Below are 22259 nucleotides of genomic sequence, written 5' to 3' on the forward strand. Positions count from 1 at the left end.
TTTCATTTTTCACTGGGATCTGCAAATTGTGTGGCTGGTGTTGTCTGACACTCTGACCTCTCAAAGCAGAGTCAAAGAAAAACATAAAGAATAAAACAATAGTTTATTTTACACTGCTTTGAATGTCTGGCCTTCAGGAACACCACCCAAGTTGAGTTTGCCTGGAACATTTTCTTTCCTCCATAGAATTTCACACCATTTCTGTTTATTAAAAACACAACGCAAACAATCTCAACAGTGCTGGAGGCTGGCACTGGCATTCACTCAGCTCAGTGATGTCGTTTCTCTAGAGTGTGGCTCTGCAAGGGGACTTCTTGGCCAAGTGTTGTTCTCATGGGGCCGCCTGTGGCATGCGTGCACCCCTTCTTTCAAAGAGGCAGACATTTCTGAGCTGCTCTGGTGTTGGTAGACCCTGGGAAAGGCTGTCCTATTTGCCAGGCTCTTGGCCCGAAAACGTGTGCCCTAAGATAATGTGTTTTGTTTTCCTAACTCAACTCCAAAAAGTACAGTCAATAAAATTCACCTGCCGTGTTAGGTTGGTGCACTTCTTAAAAGAAGAAGAAGAAGACGAAGAGGAAGAAAAAGAAAAGTTTGCATTTCACTCTGAATGCCTTTTAAGGAAACCAAAAATTTGAAACAGGAGACAAACAGGATCATTACTGACTTTTCAAGCATTTGAAAGAAAGAGGCAGAAAATAATTAGTAAAGTCTCCTCCATGTCTGCTGATATTTTTGGTTTGCAAAATGTTGAAAACTGCGTTTTCAATGGAAAACATAAATATGTTAATAAATTAATCATATATAAGTATTTGATTTATGGAATAAAATGAAAGCCTTCAGTGTGCTACACATTGCACGCGTTGCCTCCTGATGCTGGGATGCAGCTCTGTTTTAGCCACTCCCAAGGCCCTTGGGGTCCGCGTGGGCCTCTCGTGGCTGCCCTCTGCCTGCATTCCCTGATGAGCTGCCAACTTGTCATCTCCGCGTGGGTTAACCCAGCTCCGGCACGCTGGCCTCATCACAGCCTGCCCTGATTAATCTTGGTCTCACTCGACCCTGTCCCAGAAATGGCTTCTCTTATTACAAAGTATCATCCTACCTCAGCTGTTGAAACCTGGTCATTTCGCACCTGCTTCGATGAATTCTGAGCGACTTGTGTTTTTGATGAGCTGCTCACTTCATAAATTCACCCCTCTCCAGTTATCAGCACTTGGTCACCGCCTGAGTGTGTACTCGCTCAGCCTTCTCAGCAGCACCAGCAAGAGGCCTCTTTGAAAGCCTCTGCTGGCATGAAGATTCCCAACTAATGACTTTAAGTCTGTCTGAAAACTTGAAATACCTAACTGACGGAGGATAAAAGTTAGATCCACAGCTTGACTCGACGGACGCCAGTCTTCCCGTCATTGTCCCGCGTACCAGCAAGCGATCTGGAGCAGATGAAACGTAGAATTGAACATTTTCCTGAAATAAAAGTAAAAATATGACTTACCTTCTCACCCTTGCGTAGGCATTTGTTTGTTATTTCTTTCATGAAATCACTGCCTAGGTTTTCTTTTCCCCTACAGATTTTCAACACCACTAATTGCTGGAAATACCAAAATGCCAGGAGCTCCAGGGCACTTCTGGCATTTTAGGGCCAGCTCAGACCAGGAAATACTTCGAGTCTGGTTAGGGAACCTGATCGCTTGAGGTTCCCAGCCCGGATAGTTTTGGTATCCGAACCCTCACCAGCGTTGCTGAGACAATGCAGCCTTCCTCCCTTTGTCTCTTGCTGAAAAATGATCCCCTCAGGTCTGATTCAAAGGGATCGGTATCAGCTCTCCTCTCTAGAGGAGCGTTGGCAATCTATGTGGTTTGTGGTATCTGATTACTAGTGTGTGTGTTTATAGGTGGGCATCTGAGTGTGCATGTTCAGCGTGTACTGAGGGTTCAACAATCTTGCAAATAATAAACTCACTAGGTTTACACCCACAACCCCAGTGGAGAGTTCAAAAGGCAGGCAGTCACCCAAGCCGGCTCTTCTGTGATTCACAACCCCAGCGATTAATAGTTTGAGAACTCCTTTCCTGCCCCTCAGGTGTCCTTTTCAGCTCCTTCCAGAGAGAACTGGAAAGGCTCAGACTCACACCTTGGGTAGAATATGCCAAGCCTGGTAAAAACTCAGTCCCGAGTGTCTCTCTTCCCAAGCAAGCCCCTGACAGGGACGAGCCCCAGAAGCACCTCCAGGCTTAAACTCCCCACCCTGGCTGTACTCTTAGCCCTTACTCTGCGGCCTTGCCTGCCTGCCGATGGAAGGAGGTGCACACCATTTAGGGCTCATAGTCATCGCCGGGATTTGCTTCCTTTGTTTAAATCCAGGCTTCCAACTCTTGGCTCTGTCCATTTAGGATCCCTTTGAGGATTTGCCCTTCTGAGCTACAATGCCGTCCATCTATGGGATTTTAGCTCATAGTTGCCTCGCTGGCTCCTCTTCCCTCTGCGGACTCAGAACCCACCCTTGGCTGCAGCTGCTGGGATGGGATTTTGATCACTTAGGTGGGATTCAGAGAAAGGAAGTTTGCTCCTTCTTCAACATGAGAAATAACCATCCTCCTATTGCCACTACCACCACTGTTGGCTCTGGCCTTTGAAGATTTTGCCCTCCTGGAAACAGCTGTCCAGTTGGCTTCTGCCCCCAACTGTGGCCCTTCTCAGAACTCCCTCTCCAGGAGGAGCCACCTAATACTGTCCCTTGGGGTTCCACGTCAGAGATGGTCAGCACCGCGGTACCTGCCTTTGCCTCCGTGGCCCCAGAGGAACTGAGCTGGGGAGACAACACTCATGGTTCTTCCCAACCCTGCCAGGTAGAATCAGCCAGCATCTCAGTCCTCCCCTTGGCTTCACCACCCAGGCCCCAGTGTACATGGTGGATCTTTCATTTTCATTTACCCAAAGAGCCACAGTTCAAGTCCTCTTGTAGGGGGCTCAGCTCAGTGTAATGAGCACAACAGGTTTACACCTTAAACTAGGCCTGGTGTGTATACCCTGGCCCATTTCAAATAAGTTCAGGGTTCTTGCTTCTAGGAGAGTAAGACAACTGCTGCCTCTTCTCTGCAAAATTATTGTTTCTTCCTTGCTAGACTGTTTCCCTAATTGGCCTCCCTTACTGCTGTAGCTGGGATATGCATGCAAGCAACCTCTGGGGCGTATATCGCTGAGCTCGCCCACTCTTTTCTCCAGAGGGTGGCCAGGCTCAGACATATACTCCAGGCTTGACAGCAGAGTCTCTGTGTCACAGCACACCACACTCACCTTGTCCCTCATTATACATGCATACTCCTTTATTCCATTCCTAGACGTTCCAATATGGTGGCTTTGAAGTGGGCAGGGTGTCTCGATAATTAGAAAGCCACTCTCTCACCCAGATGATTCTGATGCAGGTGGCTCATAGACATCATTTTTACAGTCTTTGGATTACATCCTCGTTAAAAATAAATAATTACTAGGTAGTACTATTATCAAAATAAGTGGTGACGACATCCTGAGTTTCTGTGTTAATTGCCATTTTGGAGAAGTCTGAAATTCTTTTGGCTGAACTATCTGCTATTGTCTCTGCACTTGGATCTGTGAATCCTGGGACTCTAGAGTGGAGACCAAGAAGGTAGTAAGTGGTTAAAACCTGGCTACATGGATGAAATGAAATATTATCATATCATGCAAAAATAACAGACTATTTTTTCAAGATACGTTTGGAGCTACCTGCCTCGAGTGTACAAAACAGGCACTTTAAAATCTCCCAAAGTAAGGACATCAAAGAGATGAATGGCCATCTTCCAGATCTATTGAAACTGTGATGAAGAAGCAACTGGTCAAGACCTGCCACTTATATTAACATCTCATGGGTGATACAGACAGTGACAAGTGTTTTTGAGGATGTGGAGAAATTGGAGCCTTCCTGTATCACCAATGGGATTGTAAAACAGTGTGGATGCCATGGAAAACAGCCTGCAGGTCCTCAAAATGATAATCATAGATTTACCATATAACCCAGAAATTCTACTCCAAGATGTCTACCCAAGATAGATGAAAAGGTATGTCCACACAAAGCCTTGTATGTGAATATTCATAGCAGCATTATTCATACTAGCCCTAAAGTAGAAGCAACCCAAATGATCACCAAATGATGAATGGATAAACAAGATGTGATATACTGTACCATGGAATATTATTTGGCAGTAAAAAGGAATGAAGTACTGATATATGCTACAAGATGGATAAACCTTGAAAATGTTATGCTAATTGTAAAAGCCAATCACAAAAGACCTTATGTTGTATGGTTCTATTTCTACGAAATGTCCAGAATAAGCAATTCTATAGAGACGGAAACTAGATTAGTAGTTGCTTAGGGCTGTGATTGGTGGGGATGAAGAGTAATTATTAATGGGTACATTTCTCTGGGGGGTGATGAAAATGTTCTAATAATAGATGATGGTGATGGTTGTGTAACTCTGACCATACCAAAAAACATTTAATTTTATATTATACTTTAAATGGGTAAATTTTATAATGTATGAAATTACTTTAAGTAAAATAAAGTAAAGCTACTTTTTAAAAAAGACACCATTTTGTAAGCCCAAAATAAAAAAATCACAAAGACAGATCCTTTGAATTGCAAGTGTTGATATGAGGTAGAGCCGCTCCTGTGGGCAGCTCTAAAACCTTGGTGCAAGGTTTTTATTTAATCGTGGTTAAACATCCTGCCAAGCAATGCCAAGTTCACAGCTGGTCTGGGAGAGTGAGTTATCTGGTGACAGGTTTCCTGAACTGAGAGGCTCAATGTCCCTGAGTGCTTGGACCTCAGTGTCCCTGAGGGTAAGCACCCCCTGCAGCTTAAGCATACACTTTAGGGCAAAGTTTCAACAGTTCCATGCTGAGCTTAGAGACTTTTGCCTCTGACATGTTAGCTAAATCTGGCACAGGCAACAAGCCATGATCCAAAGAGGATCTTTGTTAAAACTACATTTCTTGTATAAAAACCTTTTCATTTTGAAAAATTGCTCCTTGTCCACCTGCATTTGTAACTTTATTTGGGTCACTTGGCTGGAAAATGGATGGAATTTTTCAACATGACCATTTTACAGCTTGAAAGATAAACTTTTTTGTTTTGTTTTGTTCTGCTTCAAATATTCCACTTGTTGCTAAGACTCTGCCAATGCAAGTTGAACTTCACCTTTAGAGTTATTTACACTGTCTTCTATAATTCACTCTGGGTATTGTCATAACCTTAGACATGGAACCTCTAATTCCGCAACTTCATACTCTTGAGTTGTAACAACCTATTTTTGTTCCATCTCATGATGTTTCCCTACTCCTCGTCGAAGAACCTGAAAGAAGAGTCTAACAACTTCTTAGCTTCAGCCTTATTGCTAGACTGTGACTTTTGTTGACAACATTTTATTTTAATTTGATTAATTAAAAATGAAATATCATTGCTGAATGGAATGTTAGGGAGTTCATGGTTTGACGCCTTCATCCTACAGATCAGGGCAAGGCTTCTTCGGAAGGCTGTGACCAAGTCACAGAGTTATTTATTTCAGATCTTGGTTTGCTCATCTTTAAAATGGGATGGATAACATTTTCCCCTTAGTATTGCTTCATTCATAAAAGTGTTATAAGGATAAAATAAGATCATCTTTGTGGGTGTGTTTTGAAAAAACTGTCCAGGGAAATAGTATTTTAATAAACACATGCAAATTCAATTTTATTCTGAGAAGGTTATTATCTCCTCTCAGAAAACTGAAATCCTAAGTGAAGTCACATCTTTAGAGTGGACACATATTGACCTAGTCTGAAAAATACTGTCTGATGAGAATAAAAGAGTTAAATCATTTTTTTCATGTCTTGGAGGGAAGCTATATTTAATAAACTGTGTCCACATATCTTTTAAATATTCATCAGCTTAGTAATTTTTAAATTAGATTAGTTTGTAAGAATTGGAGCATTGAGGGTAAAAGTTTGATTTTACCTCCAAAGTAAAGGTGAAATGATTTCCTAAAGAGGAAGAAGAAGGCTTCAAGTGAAATCATGTTGCTACATTGCCAATATGAGAGTTTCTTAAATCAGCTACAGGAAAGGTGTTGAGAGAAGGAGCGAGTTGATTTCAAAAAATGATACTGGAAAACTGGAAATAGATGTAGATTGCTGACCTGAATAGGGGAAGATAGGAAGATTTAGATGTGCTTGGTTTTGACTTGAATTGAGACACTATTTCTAGGATTATGTGATATTATGGTAGCAATAACAGATTTCCAAGGCAAGGCAATCATCTAAATTGTGTCAAAGGCACCCATAACTATGTGGAGTGGTGTGTCTTAGGCGAAATCAGGCTGAAGAACTTTAGAAATACACAAAGGGACTTCCAGATAGAAAGCACATGGAATTAAATTGAATGCAGCTAAGACTGATACATCCTTAAAAAGCAAAAGCCAGATACTCTTGTCATGCGCATTGATGCTAGTTTGCCTTAGAGGACCAAGCAGGACTCAGAATGAACTGCAACTTTGCTTCCAACTAGGAGAGATAAATGCATTTGCACTGATAGATTTTCTGCAAAGTTGAGTGAGGTTTAGGACTAGACTGTTCTCTTTATACTAAAGCTCACAACTAAAAATGTTTTCTGTTCAGTTTAAGTGAAGAAAAAACTTGGAGGTGCCTGCACATGCCATCCTCTCTCGAGAATGTCTCCTCTCCCCATCCTTAGGGTGGGCTCCTGTGCCATCTTTACGGTGTAACTTCTCCCTCAGAGTCAAAGCTGGTAGGATCTCTGGTGGACATCCAGCCCGGGCTGAACCAATCAAATCTTTTTGACTCAGAATCCAGAATCAAGAATCTAAGATATTGGCCAGATCTTGCTGAAGTTTTGAGCCAGACTATAATGCAAAATTGGACCTTTGGTAGTGATATGCTTGGAGGAGCAGAGAAGCGTAATCAGGAAAGAAAAAATAGGATACAGATGTTCAGGCGAAAGCAGAAGCAAGAAGCTGTGAGCTCCCAGAGAGATGGGGAAACGGATGGGTTCTGACAGCTTTACAGTTTCTAGTCTAATTCTTTGAGACGCCCAGTTAAACTTCTTGGCCTGAGATGCACACATTTGCTTAAGCTAGTTGCGGTGGGTATTTGTTATCTTCAGCTTAACAAGCCTTAATGAAAATCTCACAGACATTGTAAAAGGGACAAGAATGGATTGTTCTTTTTTGTTATAAAATATCCTTCTCGGTAGGAGAATGATTTTTCTTAAGTATGTCATTTTAGGAAACTTTAACTATGACACATTTTTTTAAATGCCATTTGGACATCACTCACATTATTACACACAAATGCCACTCTAGCCAGGGAAGACACAAATTCTAGCATTGTAGCTGCTCACTAAACAGCTGTTAAATGAATAAATGTTTCTTAGATAGGTATTTACTAACTATTCCAGCACTGAGCTAAATCACATATGAATCCTATGTTTCCAGAATTAATGATTAGTGTCCTTGGAAGACTGCTGCACCTTTCATCAAAACATAAATGAAACATTTTTTATGGATTTGCTAGAACACGTGGCCTACATATGCCATGCAGTTAATTTGTATTATTTCCGTATAAGAGAGATTTATTGCCTCATAATAGCAATTAGGAGAGGAAAAGTGGTGTTGGGTCTTTGAAGACAGTTTATAGAAAGAACCAGTGGTTGAATTTTCTACATGTGGTAAGTTTAGTGGAAAATTTATTCATTTCCATTGCTGAGATGCTGTGTAGATGGCTAAATTTAAGGTTAAAATTTTTTTCCTTCATTTTAGAGTTAGACTTGGAATCAATTCTTGTTCTGTGTCTGGGGAGATGAATTTAATGCCTCTCTAAATTGCAAGACATCATTTTCAGAAGTACCTTGAAATTGTTTGTGAACATGCTAATAAGAATGATCTCAATTGCCCAGGAGGAGGGAAGAAGTTGATCTCCATTGGAGACCTTCTCATTAAGGAGTGACTCTACCTGAGGTTGATTTACAGGGACCCTAAAGAACACAGGTGGGTTTCATTGCCCTCAGTTGGCCATCCAGGCTGACTAGTCCAGCCGGTTGATGGGATAAATGGTGGTCTTGGTTGTTCCCACATTAACTACACAGCCTTTTGGCCTAGAAACTTTCTGAAAGTTAATTTGGCAAGAGATATTTCCTGAAATAGCCCATTACAGTGGCCCATTTTGAGCCCCAAATTGATGTTGAAATAGCTTATATGATTTTATAAGGATAGGTACTTTATATTTTCTAAAGCCATAGGACATCCGAAAGTTTTCCATATGCCTGGATTTATGTAAGAAATTGTTGGCCGAGTGCGGTGGCTCATGCATGTAATCCCCGTACTTTGGGAGCCGAGGCGGGCAGATTGCCTGAGCTTGGGAATTCAAAACCAGCCTGGGCAACATGACGAAACCCTGTCTCTACTAAAAATACAAAAAGTTAGCCAGGTGTGGTGGGCACCTGTAGTCCCAGCTACTCGGGAGGTTGAGGCAGGAGAATCACTTGAACTCAGGAGGTGGAGGTTGCAGTGAGCCGAGGTCGCACCACTACACTCCACCCTGGGCAACAGAGCGAGACTCTGTCTCAACAAAAAAAGAAAAGAAAAATAAACTGTGTGATTTTCATGAGCAATGTTATTCCTGTTAAATAAAATTCAATGTAAGTAACAATCAAAATAAGAGGAGTGTAATGGGTTACTTTAGAGACATGAAGGAAAAATCACAAACAAAGGTAGTTTATTTTGCTTTTTTTCTAAGATGCAGAGTCAAATTTTCATTTAGTCCAGCAAATTGCTAGAGAAATAAGTCTGTATTTTGTCACTAGTCATGGCTGCAAAGATGTTTATGAAAAGCACGGACAATCCCCCTGATCTGTGTCAGGAAATGTATTCAGCTACAAGTAACAAAAGCCCCAAACAGTGGATTACGCAAATTAGGGTTTTATTTTCTCACCTTTCAAAAGTCCAGAGATCAATGGCTAATGGTTTTGCCTCAGTGGCTTACAGATACCAAGGCCAAGGTACCTGGGAAAATCTGAGAAGAGCAAAGAGGGAAATGATGCAGGCCTGCTAGATCTGCCCTCCTGTATGGCCCACCCACAAAACTTTTGCTCACACTTCGTGGCTCCGAACTCTGCCAAAGGTGCTGGCTTTGAGCGAGACACATTAAACTTCCCAACAAAGTTAAGGTCTGTGAGAAAGAGGGGCAGGTGACCAGCTGGTTGGCCCCAGTATCACGGCAAACTGAAAGCGAGGACGGTGTCCTCAACACCTCTGGAAATGAACATCTTGCTATGGATGGATCCATCTGAATATATCTCAAACCTATTTAAATCTATTTACATTTTCAGCCGGTCTACATTTTTCAGGGAACAGTCAACAATGTTAGAAACAAACAAACAAACTCAAAAGGTTTATTTTCAAGTTAGCCTTTCCCATAGCAGATAAAGAAGAGCCCAGTGGGCAGACAGCTGCTAAACATCACGGTTTGGGTGTTCCCCACTCTCTCCCAAAGAGCAACATGGGAACTGCTAATACTTGGAGACTCCCTCCTTTCCCTACTCATCATTCCTCCATATGCATACGTGCATTCAGGCCAGTCATGTAGACCAAGCTTCCATCAAGCCCCACTGGGCACCAGCGTACTGTGTGTGAGTGTGTATATATCTACATTTTATATATTACTTACTATATATTATGATGTTTTTTACATCTTAAAAACACTTTCTGCCTGGGGAGAGACTGCATGTCTCTGGGCTAACCAATTCTTACAGATAGCAAAGGGCTCAAAGGGGAGTATGTCCTTGATATGCAAGCTAAGCAATCTAGAGACGTCCTCCTCTATTTGGCAATATAGCCTGGCTAAAGTTAAGCTCAGATATGGAATTATCTGTGTTGCAGTGGAAATGGTTAAGTTGTACATAAATCATTGATTCATCTGAACTCTTGGGTGAGTTGGCTGTACTTTGGGATGAGATGAGGTGTTTTCTTTTTTAAACTAAGCCTTCAGTGCTTCTACATGGGAGGCACCATATGGGTAGAAGGTGCCCAGTGCAAAGGATGGGCATTCTGGCTGATGAGTAGTTCTTCCAGAACAACATGGGGCTCCTGCCCCGTCCTGGGTGAGGAATATAATGTGCGCCACTTCTTCAGTAGCCGTGAAGAACTTCCATTCCAATATTCATATTCACATTCCAAATCTATTTGAGTTCTGCTGTGAGTCTGTGCACCCTAAGAACAGGGAAGATGAATCTGTGGTAGCAGCACCACTAGGGACAGCCTCCATTTGTAGCATATAGGGACATTTGAGAGGGAGGACATACTCGACAAATCTTAGTAATGAGTTGAAAGTTGCCCACCTCCTTCCAAAAGTCTTTGAGTTGCATCTGCTCGACATTTCTCTTTCCTCTTTATCTTTTTCCTTTCTGCCTAGAGCCTCCCATTATCCTGAGCTTTGCTGTGAAATCACTGAAGGTTCATAGTTACCTAAACCTACTCTAGGCTGGGCCCATGTTCCTCTGATGTACTGTACTGTGTTCTCTGAATTGTAAAATATGTTCATAATTAACCGAAAACTAGACTCAAAGTACCTATGATTGGAGGGGGAAAAAGAAGACAAAAGGTCATTTCTTAAAAGGGTAGCTGGAGGCTGGAGAGGAGAATGCTGTGACAAGGGGCTGTGTGGAGGAAAACTCCCCCAAGGTGCCAAGAGCTCCTAGGGCAGGGGTGGAGAGATGGGAGGGACCACGCCCTCCATCAGAAATGCCCATGGCAGTGTCTGAGCACTGCCCTTCCTGTCGTCCCTACATGTCCCCCTTGATCCCAAGGACTAGAAGCTGCTATATATGCTGCCTGCCTCAGAAAACAGATGCCAGGCATTGCTATTGAAGTGCTTATAATTATATTAGAACTTGACTTTTGGGCTGAGACCTCTGGGGTTGTGTGTGGTAGACATGATGGAAAGAAGGGGATGCAATCCTATCATTTCTCATCAAGATCAAGAACAGTATCTATGTAATAGAAAGATAATGTGAGCCACATGGCTCATCTTCATTTTTCTAGTAGCCCTATTAAGAACTTAAAAAGATACAGGTGAAATAAATTTTAATAATGTAGTTATTTAATCCTATATAGCCAAAATATTATTTTAACATGTAATCCATATAAAATGTTGAGATACTTTGTAAATTTTTTTGGTACAAAATCTTCAAAATCTGCTGTGTATTTTGTACTCACAGCACACTGTAGTTTAGACCAGCTACATTTCAAGTGTTCACTAGCCACACGTGGCTGGTGGCTGCTGTATTGATCAGCACCACTCTAGGAAGATCCATTGCTTCAATATATCATGACTGCTTTCATCCATCTTCGTTCTGCCTCGCTGTCTGACCATTCTGTAACCTCTCCCTTCCTTCCTTCTTTCCACTTGCCCCCATTTTCCCTAACTCCTTTCCCAGCACTCCCCACTCTTCTTTTGCTCCTTTTCTTTCTTATGTCAGTGACTTTCTCACTAGATGGTAGGGCCAGAAAGAAAGGAACAAAAAGAGCTTACTTTTGTGCTAGAATAGAAGAGATACAGGGCAAACAGTATGTAGTTCTATCCCAAACCATACCAAATCAAGTTCTAGGAAGAAATAACATTTCTAAGTAAATTTTGTTTGGAAAGGAGGTCACTAAATTAATTTAATTCATAATAAAATAAGAAACACTAACTATTCTCTATGATTTAATGACTCTATGCGCACGTGTATCAAATTTTCCAACAGTATCCATACCAGATTTCTTTCCGTGGCATAGAATTTATTTAATTGCTCAATCTTTGTAAACTAGCATCCAAGCTCATGCAGAATATGTGGGAAGCATTCTCAGATGTTACACTTCTCTTTGCCACTGAAAGCCTCGCCGACTCAAATCCCTGTTTCTCAGAAACAGGAATAAGGAGATACAGTCACACACTGCATAATGATGTTTTGGCCAATGATGGTCCACATATAGGACGGTGGTCCCATATAAAAAAAACCAGTAGGGAGCAGTGGCATGTGCCTGTAATCCCAGCTACTCAGGGGACTGACATGGGAGGAACACTTGAGCTCAGAAGTTTGAGGCTACAATGAGCCACAACTGTGCCACTGCACTCCAGCCTGGGTGACAGAGCAAAACTCCGTCTCAAAGAGAAAAAAAAAATAGGAAAAGAAAGTCTAGCACAACTATTATGCATTGTACATGTACATAATACTTAAAAATAATAATGAAAACAACATTACTGACTTATACATACTTTTCATCACTATTTTAGAGTACTCCTTTTACTTATTAAAAAAAAAAAAAAAAAAAAAAACGCCTCAGGAAGGTCCTTTAGGAGGGATTCCAGAAGAAGGCATTGTTATCATAGGAGACGACAGCTTCATGCGTGTTATTACCTCTGAAGACCTTCCAGTGGGACAAGATGTGGAGGTGGAAGACAGTGATATTGATGATCCTGACACTGCGTAGGCCTAGGCTAATGTTTGCATTTATGTCTTAGTTTTAACAATAAAGTTTAAAAGTGAAAAAAATTAATAGAAAAAAGCTTATAGAGTAAAGATACAAAGAAATAAAATATTTTGTACAGCTGTGCAATGTATTAGTGTTTTAAGCTAAATGTTATTACGAAAGAGTCAAAAGTTAAAAAAAATTAAAAGTTTATAAAGTAAAAAAGTTTCAGTAAGCTAAGGGTAATTTATTATTGAAGAAAGAAAAAAAATTTAAATAAATGTAGTATAGCCTAAGTGTCCAGTGTTTATAAAGTCTGTGGTTGTATACAGTGGTGTCCTAGGCCTTCGCGTTCACTCACCGCTCACTCACTGACTCACCCAGAACATCCTCCAGGCCTGCAAGCTCCAATCGTGGTAAGCGCCCTATACAAGGGTACCCTTTTTAATGTTTTATACTGTATTTTTACTGTACCTTTTCTATGTTTAGATTCAAAAATGTTTACCATTGTGGTATAATTGCCTATAATATTGAGTACAATAACATGATGTACAGGTTTGTAGTGTCGGAGCAATAGGCTATACCTTATATCCTAGGTGTATAGTAGGCCATATCATCTAGGTTTGTGTAAGTACACGATGATGTTCACACAAGTGCAAAGTCGCCAAATGATGCATTTCAGAAGGAATGTATCCCTACCATTAAGTGACATATGACAATAGTTTCTTTTCCCCTCTTCCCTCCTCTTTGGTGTTGAAGAATGGCTTGGCAGAGCCTGGAGGTCAGTCACATAATGAAATGGTTGACTCCTAACTCTAAGATGTGGATTTCTTTGGTACAGAGAGCTGTTCTTCAAAGTCTTAAATATATAAGAATCCAAGCTTGGGCTCCCAGAGATATCATGGTTTTTTTTTTCTCATTTCCTTATTTCCCTCTTGTTCAATAGTATTCACTATTCCATTGTGAAGTCTCCCCCAGGTCATTTTTGGTTGATTCTGGGCATCTTTCTTGATCATCCCAGCTCTTCCCTCTGGTTGGGATATACTAGGTGCATTTCCAAAATTTGATCTTGGGCTCTGCTCTACTGGCATGCTGTCTCAAACTGACATTTCCTTGACTTACCATAAGTCAATTCCATTGTCCAGCTTCTTAAATAGAAATCATTTGGTTGTTTTAATATTTTGACTGCTCATTCCTGCGTTTATATATAATTATGCTTAGACTGCCTTCTTCTACCGTGTGCAAATTCGACATGAAAACACTTCTCTCTTGAGCTTTAACCTCACTAGCTATGCTGAGCCAAAGCTTTTGTTGTTTTCTGTCTAGCTTATCCACCACCCACTTCATTTGACCTTATAAACATGTTTAAATAGATTTCTCGGATAATAACCATTCTAGCTGGCAACTTCCCGTTTAGATATTATAGCAGGCACAGTGCAAATTAGAGGGCAGAGCAAAAGCACTAAGAATCATGAGACCCTGGATAAATATAGTAGACCCGCTCAGGCTCATAGGACAAGGCTGGGTTCTTACCCCAGTTTACCCACTGACTCAGGGGGTGACTCTGGGGAAGGCAGAGTAAAACAATCATTGGTTTCATCTACTGGTGACTCAGGCATGTTGATCTCGATAAATGGGGTCAAAAGAAGGAGTCTGCTGTCACGGAGACACCTCATTTCCATCCTGGGTGTTTCACTGTTCCCTGGGTTGGCCTCTGAGTTCACTGGGAGGAAAACAAAGATGCCCTTTGTGCACTATTGAAGGCAGGCTGGGTGCTTATGGGGCAACTGGCCGTATCAGCAATGAGAGGAATCTTTTAAAGGTTAGCAGATGGGCAAATAGGAAGAGCTGTTCAACCTGATATTAAAAGGTTGCCTTTCAAATGTGGCTTTGTTCAATTCAGTGTTATCTTGCTTTAATATTTTCCACTGCTCTGCGATTTTGCTAATAGACCAGTCCACCAGTGATGGGAGCATTCAGTGAGAGCCTGGTGTTCTGCTCAGTACCAAGTGCAGCACTTTCACATACTTGATGCTCAGTGAATGTTGAAAGAGACAGTGAAAGGATACAGAGCTGAATGAGTAGGTATGGTTACATTGTAAATGGCCTTGCTCACATTCTTTGACAGCAGCTTTCTTTGCTGACTTGATTTTCCAAATGTCAGAATTGTCAAATCCGAGCTTCTTCAAGTCTTCTTTCTTTTCTTGATTTTTAGAGTAAGGGTTGATTTAGTAGCATTTTCAGGGACTCTCTGGCCATCTGATGGGTCTTTTAGATTCAGCTATTTGCAGGAGATCATACTTTTGTGACCTAGAAGGGAAATTTTTTTGGATAACTTTTCATGAGTCTTTATTAAATAAACTTAGCATATCCTCCCTCCTTATTCCACAGAAATAGATCTCCATAGTTTCTGAGTTGGAATAAGGAAATGAAATAATATAATATATAAAGTTGTACAGCAATTTGATGAGCAACTAGATTAATTGTTCTTCAAAATGTAGAAAATAAACCTCTATACTAAAGGAAAAATGTAACTTGCAAAATAAATTACTATATAAAAAAATTAAAAAATTCATTATTTTTTCCTTTGAGGGAGAAGAAGCAACTTCAAATGGGTGAATGGCATCACTGTTGACTAGTTAATAAAATCATCTTATATAATATAGTTCTTATACACTTTTTTTGTTGTGCTGAATACCTTTGTGTCCTGATAAAAATTGCTTGAGGCATGAGAAACAAGTGTTCGGCACTCTTTGAAGAGAGGTGGTAACTAAGCATTGGGGCTTGGCCTTGTTGCCTAAGATCACACAATTTGAAGCTGAACTGAAATTAGAAACCAGGGATGCTGGATCAGAGTTCAGTACTCTTTAGAATATTATAAAGAAGGAAAGTCAGCCAGGTGTGGTGGCTCACATCTGTAATCCCAGCTCTTTGGGAGGCCAAGGCGGGTGGATCCCTTGAGGTCAGGAGTTTGAGACCAGCCTGGCCAACATGGTGAAACCCTGTCTCTACTAAAAATACAAAAATTAGCCAGGAGTGCTAGCACATGCCTATAATCCCAGCTACTTGGGAGGCTGAGGCAGGAGAACTGCTTGAACCTAGGAGGTGGAGGTTGCAGTGAGCCGAGATTGGGCCATTGCATTCCAGCCTGAGTGAAGAAGTGAGACTCCATCTCAAAAAAAAAAAAAAAAAAGAAAGAAAGAAAGAAAGAAGGAAAGTCAGATGCACAAAATATGAATGGAAGAAGAGCTAATAATAATGAAATATTTTTGGTAGGGTTTACCTCAATGAAAAGAAAAATCACCTCCACTATTTTCTCCTGATTGACTGAAAGTTCTAAGTATCAATCTAGGAGTTCCATAAAAGCAAGGACTGTACCTCTTTCAGATCTCCTGGACCTAACCCAGTTTCTCATGCTTGATGAATGAATAGATAACTTTCCACAATGTCTTCTATTGTTAGCTCCTTCTGTTATCCCTTAATAATTGATTCACATATTTTCTCCCTCTGGGTGGAGCATAAGTCAACTTCGAGATTGGACATGTGGCATAACATCATTGTGAATACATGTTGATTGAGCACAGTGAGGAAGCAAAAGTTGAAGCAAGGGTTATATTTGTCTTCTTGGATTGCACTCCTTCATAAATAAAGAAACACAACTAGTAGAACTTTTGGGGTTGAAGAGACTTTAGAGATCATGCAGTATATTTCCTTCAGCTGAAGCACAAAAGTATGAAATGGCTAAGGAAGGCCTCATGAGGAGATGGGAGCAGTGCTGACATGAGATTGGCATCTCCCAAATTCCAGTCCTGTGTTCTTTCTAATGCACCACCTCTTACCTGTCTGATGCATGTGTATATGTGTATATATCTATATCCATATTCGTATCTATAGCTATCTTCAAATGGGCTGGTCATTCTTGTCTAAACTTGAGTAACATCAAGGTCTCTGAAATTGAACAGAATGGGTAACATATATTGAAAATGGTCTCTTTTCAATGAAATATGTTTTTGATTAGTATCTTATCAACAGTTTTCATAAGCAGTATAAGAAAATGAAGATGATCACAAAGCACTAGTTGGACATTCACTTTGACTACTTGTCAATCATTAAGTGTTCATTCACATGCTATGACGGACTGTAGGGCACCCTGGTGGATGCTGGAGGAGGAGGGGTAAGAAGAAGGATGAGGCAAAATCCCTGTCTTCAACGATCGTGCAGTCTGTTTGGAAAATTAATATTTATATAAAAATGAATAACATGAGTGTTCATTAAATGGTAGAAGTTTGGGTAATAGTGCTACCATCTCACTGTATTAGGGAGGCCTTTCTGGAGGAGGATGTATTTATGCATATAAAGGATTGGCCAAGCTAAAACAAGTGAAGGAGACTACTTTGGTGGGTCAGGGATGCAGAGAAAATGACAAAATCAAATGCCAATAATTCTAATGGTTTTCAAGATTCCTTAAAATATTTTGGCCATCAGTTTTCAAATATAGACTATAATTTGCACTAGGTATGTACTAATCCTATTGTATTTAGGTTTTAGCATGACTCTCACAAAACCATAATCTGAAATGTTCCTGAGACAGGCATTGACAGCTATATAGAACAACCTTTGGCTAAAGGATGGGCATCTCTGACCAGTAGCATAGTGGCCACTTCTCTGCTCTTCTCACATCCCCTCAGATCCATTTTGCCATGTTGGTGTGCCTTTCCTCTAGCTTCTGTGTGATTTTTTTTTCTAGGTTCACCCTTGTGACTCTCTCAGATGACTGCCCCTTTGTCTACAAACCTGAAAACCAGAAGTGCCTAAGGGGTTGCTCCCTGCACAGCCCTTAGCCAATGACTGGCAAAGGAGAGGGAAAGCCTGGATTCATTGCCTCCTTTGGGAAAAACTCAGAGACATGATTCACACTCCAGAGTTCCCCTGCAGGATCAGGCCTACATCCCCTTTCTGAAATTTCTCATAAACTACAGTCCCCTGCTTGACTTTTTCCCCTTCCCTGCCCATCATCCATCTTCCTCTACTTCCCTCTTTCATTTCAGAACCTGCATCTGAGAAAACTGCCCTAAGATAAGGAATATGCCTATCTTCCAATTTGAGTTCTATAAACAAGAGCCAAGAGAGCAGGGGTGATGATACAGCTGAGCCACAATCAAGTTTCTTATTATTTTCCGGGCACAGAAGATTCTAGTCCACATCCTGTCTTCCCTTCATTCCTAAGATATAGCAATAGAAGTCTAAAGATGGTAAACTCTAATAACTGTTCTCTGAATAGAAAATAACAAGCCTTCCCCTCCATGCCTAACAGTCCCCAATACAATTGGTGTTCATAATATGCAGTTTGAAGGCAATGATGACCAATGACCAAAGGCATAATCAGAATCACAGACCTATATCAGCGCTCTGGACCCACACATCCTCTTGCTCACCCAGTGATGTTTACCAGGAGGCATCTTGCCAGAAAGGAAATCAGCTGTGGGGGCTGTATGTTCCAGGAGCCAGCCCATCAAGAAGGCATTTGTGAGTTTCAGGGCGTGGGGGTACAGTGGAACAAAAGTGGTGCCTGTTTGCTTGCATCATGGAAGCAGCATTGGAAGAAATCACTCCTGACCAACCGATGCCAGTTGGTGGAGCCTAGATATTTAAAACTAGATGGTTGCCCATCAGTAAGGATGTCCAAGGGGCGAACCCACCAGCATGACTCTCTCCCTCCCTCTGTTTGATATTTTCAGGAGTGCTACTCTGTGATAGGCTGCACTCATGTGATGATTACTGTATTGTGCATTTGCTGACTCTCACGATGTACAGACTTTCCAAAGCTCAGCTGCTTTATAACATCCAAATTAATACCAAGAGCATTTCTGGGAAGAGGAAGGGAACTACTGTGACATATGGACCAAATCTAATGATTCATATAAAACTCATCAGTTACATTTTTACCTTCTTTGTCCCCTTCTAGTCCTTTAAGAAATAAGAATCAATCATTGTCACATTGTCTAGTTATGTATACTGTACTTACCCAAAAAGGTAAGTTTACTTCTCATGAATTTTGACTTATTGAGAAGAAATCCAATCTCAGTCATGGATTGAGACTGTTCTTGTTGTTATTAATGAAAACTGAATTATAAACTGTTTTGTACAAAAAGTATTATTGAAAGAAATGTCACACTAAAAGACATATCAAAAGCCTTGATAAAATTAAGGTTCATTGTGTTTAGCATTATTCAGTCATCCATCATTCTGGGAGAAGGCATATTAAAATCAACAAGGTTATTTTGACATAATTTACTCTTTGTGATTCTTCACAATTCCTCCAGGATGGCAGATAGGACTTTGTAATCATAGCTGAAAAAGGCTCATCAATTAATAGTTAAATTAATGAATGAACAAAATATAATGTCATTCATCTATCAATTTATTCATCATCCTACTTAGTACTTCTTTTTAACAATGCTTCCTAAAATGCTATTTACACTGTGAATTGGTTTTACAAGATTCTTTTAATCAAAGATGAAATTTATAACACAGAAACAGAAAACCAAATACTGCTTATTCTCACTTATAAGTGGGAGCTAAACACTGGGTACACATTGACCCAAAGATGGGAAAAACAGACACTGGGGACTACAGGAGGGGGCGGGAGGGGACAAGGTTTGAAAAACTTCCTATTGGGAAATTTACCTCAGTAAGCTCATTACCTGGATGATGGGTTCAATTGTACTCTAAAACTCAGCGTCACACAATATACCCTTGTAACAAACCTTCACATATACCCCAAGTCTAAAATAAAAGTTGGAAAAAAGATGAAATTCAGTTCAGCCACAGTCTTACAGAAAACATCAAATTAGTAAAATCTAAAGTTATGAGATTTGATAGTTTTACGGTAGTTGACATCTATAGAACAGACAATCTGGACTTTACATGATCTATAGGACATCTAGAGGATGTCCAGCAGAAGACAGACTGCCTTTTCTGTGGATCTTTTTTAATAAGTAAGGATATCTTCTTAGAACCCCCCAGACAGGCTTCTTTCTGAACCAATCACTGACATGAGAAATGAAACAGCTACTTAAGATTAATGAAGATTTGCTCTTTGAGTCATGTAAAGGAGAGGTGAAGACCTGAACAAAAAGTAAAGGAAGAGAGAAACGCCTGGTGGCCAATAAACCAACAGTGTCTGCTTCAGCTACCTTTCCAGGAGCCAGCTTCTTCTACGATGGTGAGAAGTGTGTTGAGGGGTCATGAAGTGACTTTTTGCAAGGGTGGCTGTTGCTTGTAAGTGAAGACACGATGGCCATGAGGTATGATTGATGGAGGAACATTCTCACCTTCCCCAAAATACCTCATGAATGCATCTTCTGAAAAGTCCCACATTATGACTTCAGGTTATTTTATCTGGAATTAAAATACCTATTAAAATGCATGTTTATAATTTTAGAGTGGGATAGCATAGTAAATAAACACCTTAGGATATTTTCTTCAGCAACTCTTTTTTAAGCGCCTAAGAGCAAGGCACTCTGCTAGGTGGGAGATGCAGGAATACTTCACAGATAGCCCTCTATTCTGACAACCTATCAATTTGAGTGAACTACATGCACAAGGACTATAATAGAAAGTGGTGGCCGGGCGCGGTGGCTCAAGCCTGTAATCCCAGCACTTTGGGAGGCCGAGATGGGCGGATCACAAGGTCAGGAGATCGAGACCATCCTGGCTAACACGGTGAAACCCCGTCTCTACTAAAAAATACAAACAACTAGCTGGGCGAGGTGGCGGGCGCCTGTAGTCCCAGCTACTGGGGAGGCTGAGGCAGGAGAATGGCATGAACCCAGGAGGCGGAGCTTGCAGTGAGCTGAGTTCCGGCCACTGCGTTCCAGCCTGGGCGACAGAATGAGACTCCGTCTCAAAAAAAAAAAAAAAAAAAAAAAAAAAGTAAGTGGTATCATCGAGATGTGGCTGACCTTGGAGTTCAAAGGTGGGAAATAACTTCTGAATGATGTATTCATTCAGAAGAAGGATGTATTCATTCGGAAGAAGGGAGAATGGTGAAGAAGGTGGTGTTAGAGTGGGCTGTGAACGACTCTAAAATGCAGATACAGAAAAAGACAATCAAGGCTAATGTGTTCCATAGGGGTGTGGAGAAGCACAGGAAGCATGCAGGGGAAACAGAAAGATTGCCTTTACTTGGAGCAAAATGATGGCAATCCACGGTTGATAAGATGAGAAACAACTCTTAGAGGCGCTTGATGCCAGGTTAAGGAGTTCGGAATTTGTTACAGATACAGAGAGGATCCTTCAAAGGTATTAGAAAAAGAGTTGTTATTAGGGAAATTGTCTGGTTTTGATGGGCGAATAAATTGAATGGGAGGAGGTAATAATGGACCTTGGTGGTGGGAAGGGCAGTTATATATCTACTAATTATTTGCAGTGACTTAGAGAAGAAAAGATAAAATATTTCAGGAAAAATAGCGTGGTCAGAGAAGTTCAGGTTCATACAAGTCACCTCCCTGTCTTGGATATCCAAGAGACAATATAAGGCCACTAGGGTCCCCAAGGAGTTTCTGGTGGGGGCAGGGGTTATACTGAAGTCCAACAGCAATGTTTGCCACGCTCAGCATTTGGCCCAGTGCAGAGATTTCTCCCAAGCACTGACAAGCTTCTTCTCATTTATGGAGACTGGGTTCCCAACAACTGTGTCTGCAGCCCCTGGTTATTCCCTGAATTGGCACCAACCATTATCTAAATGTTCCCCTTTGTTCTTAACTTTCTAAATGACTCATCAGATTCCCACTTGTGTTGTCTGAGTTGATTTATGAAACCCTAATGTGACAGATGAGACCTAATTCCCTTGGGGATTATTATTTCTCTAGGTAGTTTCCCATTATGGCAGTTTCAATTACATGTGTATTTCTGCCAACAATGCTTAGTTCTCTCTTTTGTACTTTAAAGATTCTTGACATCAGGTCCAGACTTCTGGAATTCACTTCCCCAGCTATTTTGACTATGTTTGAGTAGAAGTTCTGGCAGGGATTTTTATGAAGCCATGCTATATAGGATAGATTCTAATTGAAGAGTGAGATGTAGAAGATATTGCAAAAGCTAAGGGTTGCTGCTGGCTGCAGTAATGATGGGAAACCAGATAATTCAGCCAGCCTGCTAGGTAGACCCACCTCTATTAACCTGAATTATCTATCTATCTATCTATCTATCTATCTATCTATCTACCTACCTACCTACCTACTAATGAGCATTTCACAATTACAGGGCAAAGTTGCACCAAGAAGCCATTAGCAAATGTATTTATTCAATAACAAAAAGAGTCCAAAGAAATAGAGTTACTAAAGTACAATGTAACATTTGTTATTTTTATCAGCATTCTCACCATTGTATAATCCAACTGAATTTTTTCAACCTAGTTGGCCTGTCAGGTTATCCTGATCAGCAAGGATTAATTCATTAGACCATATCCCTATCTGTATGCAAGAAGTATAATTGTTAGGACATTCACGATTAGGACTGACTTTCATCTGGTGCGCACTGGTAGACCATATCGGACAGCACCCATTATCTTTAATTGTAAGGGTCCATGTGATTAATAAATTATTAGACTGTTACCCTTGCACAAATTGCTGAATTATAAATATAAAGAATTATAAAATAAGATAAAAATAGCTTGTTAAGGAAACCTAAACCTCTGACTTTAATGCTTCCATGCTGATACATCCTGTGTCAGATATGGCACCT

The 22259-nt window shown here is 40.7% G+C and overlaps 1 long non-coding RNA gene across 1 annotated transcript; it reads left to right on the forward strand.

The window, feature by feature from the left end:
• The first annotated feature begins 14475 nt into the window (after nucleotides 1–14475).
• LOC108515972 (uncharacterized) lies at nucleotides 14476–19695 on the forward strand. The gene is made up of 2 exons (XR_001881684.1): nucleotides 14476–14597; nucleotides 17260–19695. It is a non-coding gene; the product is annotated as an uncharacterized LOC108515972 (long non-coding RNA).
• Nucleotides 19696–22259: the final 2564 nt, after the last annotated feature.

This window comes from Rhinopithecus bieti, unplaced genomic scaffold, assembly GCF_001698545.2.
Source record: "Rhinopithecus bieti isolate Rb0 unplaced genomic scaffold, ASM169854v2 scaffold_34818, whole genome shotgun sequence".
NCBI classification, from domain to species: Eukaryota; Metazoa; Chordata; class Mammalia; order Primates; family Cercopithecidae; genus Rhinopithecus; species Rhinopithecus bieti.